Raw genomic sequence first — 3,144 nt, forward strand, 5'->3', positions numbered from 1 at the left:
CCCCCCCCCCCCCCCCCCCCCCCCCCCCCCCCGCCGCTGTCCTTCAACCTCTTCTCTTTGGCTTCCAGGTGTCAGACCTGCATGGCCATGGGAGGTCCTTCTCGCCCACTCCTGCTCCCCTCTCTCTTTCGATTCACAGACTTCCTTGCATTTGAATCTATCTTAGCATTTGCCTCACAAAGGACTTGAACTGGCTGGCACAAGTTCTTTATGAAAAATGTTTCTTCTTTTTTCCAAATGTCTGTGCATTCTTGGACACGCCTACTCCTCTCCCAGCCCTTCCATGAGAAACCGAGCAGGCGAACGTTGTCAGGGACTCGATCCTGAGAGACGACTTCAAAGAGGGAGAAATTTGCTGAGTCATTTTAATTCTCTTTTAGGCTGGACATTCATTTTGAACATGGAGGGTGGTTTTTTTTTTCTTTTTTTTTAAACAAGATCTTGGCACGAATTGCATATTTCAGCTGTCGCCCTGTCTTTAAGCATTCTTCCTTGCTTCAAGATAAAAAAAAAAAAATCATTCACAATCTGCTCTTCTCTTGGAGCCCATAAGAAAGAAGAAGAAAATCATAATATGGTGAGTGCCAGGATATCGCTTCAGGTCCCTTGGGTCTCTTACAACTTGGGCTAATGGGGTCAAATACCTCAAAAGATCAGTAGGCTCGGAACTGAACCATGTGCCCTTGCTTCATGTGCTTGTGGTCGGTTCAGTTTTGGGAAAATGAAGGCACAGAAGCCAAGCTGAGCAGGAATAAGATGGTAACGGGAAGTCAAGACGTGGACACTTCAGGAAATTTGATCAAGAAGGGGAGTACTTTACTTATTTGGTCAAGAGAGGCTTTTCTGCCTGGGTGGCTCAATGGGTTATTTGCCTTTGGCTCAGGTCATGATGTTGGGGTCCTGGGATCCAGCCCCGCATCAGGCCCTGTGCTCAGGGCTGTCTGTTTCTCCCTCTGCCTCTGCCCTTCTCCTGCCCTCCCCACCACCCTGCCTTGTGCTCATTCTCTCTCTCAAAAAAAAAACCAAAAAACTTTTTAAAAACAAGAAAGGCTTTTCTTTTTATTGTCCTCCTCCCTCCCCCATCCCTTTTCCCATCCTTCCTTTTCCTTTTCCTCTTTATTTTTCTTCTGATTCACTTTCCTGTCTTCTTAAAAACAAAAACAAAAACAAAAACAACAAAAAACCAAGGTAACGTAATATTTGGAAAAAATTTCAAAAACTGTGGGAATATATATTGTTCAAAATTCCTTGTAATTCCACCCCTGGAAAGCAAGAATTTTCAATATTGTTTGCATATCAGAATCATCTAGGGAGGTATTTGGACCTGATGTCAAGCCCGCAGTCCCTGTGAAAGACATGGCACCCAGATCAGAGCATTCTTTACGTTCTCAAGGTGGCTCCCCTACACAGTCCCGGTTGAGAACCACTGTTCTAGGACTTTGCTACTCAAAGTGTGGTCTGTGGACTAGTGGCATGAGCGTCAGCATCCAACAGAATCTCAGCTCTGCACCCTCAGTCTACCTACTGAGACCTAACCTGTACTTCAACAGGATCCCTTGATATTTCATATGCACCATAAAAATAGACAAACACTTTCTATAGACAAATCACTAAAAGCAAGAAGGAAGACTTTTTTTTTTTTTTTTAAGGTGGCATGGACTCATGCTTATAGACTGAGAGGAAAAAGCGATAAAGGGGAAAAAATAGAAAGTATAAAAGAGAATGTCAGACCTGGGCGGGGAGTGGGGGGCCATGTCCCAGAAGGGCTGGGAGGGTTGGAACTGACAGCCTGTGAGAAAAATGAACTTTAAAGAGGAAAGGGAATTTGTCATCTTACGACACTGGAAGGAAGTATGATAGACTGACAAGCAGATCTGAGGGTGGGCCGGCAGCTGCCTCCTGATGGCCTTTGTTTTCTGCTTTCCTCAGGGAAGTAAGAGGAGAGGTCATCTGCTGAAACTGAAGGGAGCAAAGAGGACTAATGGCTACTGAACACCCACTATGTGTCACACAGTATTGCCTTTTTTTTTTTTTTTTAAGATTTTATTTATTTATTTGACAGACAGAGATCACAAGTAGGCAGAGAGTCAGGCAGAAAGAGAGGGGAGGAAGCAGGCTCCCTGCTGAGCAGAGAGCCCGATGCGGGGCTTGATCCCAGGACCCTGAAATCATGACCTGACCTGAAGGCAGAAGCTTTAACCCACTGAGCCACCCAGGTGCCCTGCCCTTTTTTTTTTTTTTTTTTAAAGAATTATTTATTTATTTGAGGGGAGGGAGGGGCAGAGGGAGAAGGGAGGAGAATCTCAGGCAGACTCACCACTGACTCTCTCCATCCTGAGATCATGACCTGAGCCAAAATCAAGAGTCGGTTGCTTAACCGACTGAGTCACCCAGGTGCCCCTCATACAGATTTTTTACGTACAAAAATCATGCGTAATCCTTCCAAAAGCCCTATGACAATTCTGTTATACAGATGGGGACATTGCTGCTCAGTCTCTAAACACCTGTCCTAAGGTTCCTTCTCCATGTCTTCACTCCTTTGGTGACATGACTCAGTCTCCTGACTGTAAATGTTATCCACGTAAGCCCAACTCCCTGATGCGTGCTACACTCCACCCCACCCCCGTTGTTGACTTGACCTTCTAAAATGGCGCCTGCCTGACAGGAATCCCAAACTGGGTAAAAGAGAACTCATCCCAGAGCTGCACTCCACCGGTGACCCCACTCATCATAACAAAGCTGAAAAGCCAGGACTTCTGGAAGTGCGTCATCCCTCCCTCCACCTGTCCCAAGTCACCAAGGAGTCTTGTCAACTTGATCTCCCTGGTATTCTGAGTCTTCTAAAAGAAGCCTTTACAAGCAAATCCAATATATTGGATTGTCACTCCATCATAAATATTTCAGTAGATATGTCTCATGGAGAAGGATTTTCAAAAGTACTAGAAACAGAATGCTGATTGCATTCTTAGTGCCCCAGTGTACTGTCCACATTTATATATTTTATCTCATTTAGCTTTCACAGTGTTTTTTTTTTTTTTTTTTTTTTTTGGGGGGGGGGGGCATTGCTAGATGATTTTACCTACAAAGAAAATGGAGATTTAGAGAATAAGGGACTTGCTCAGAGGGCTGCCATTTGAAGCGGGA

Source organism: Lontra canadensis, unplaced genomic scaffold (genome assembly GCF_010015895.1).
Source record: "Lontra canadensis isolate GAN:19392208 unplaced genomic scaffold, GSC_riverotter_1.0 scaffold5, whole genome shotgun sequence".
Lineage (NCBI taxonomy): Eukaryota > Metazoa > Chordata > Mammalia > Carnivora > Mustelidae > Lontra > Lontra canadensis.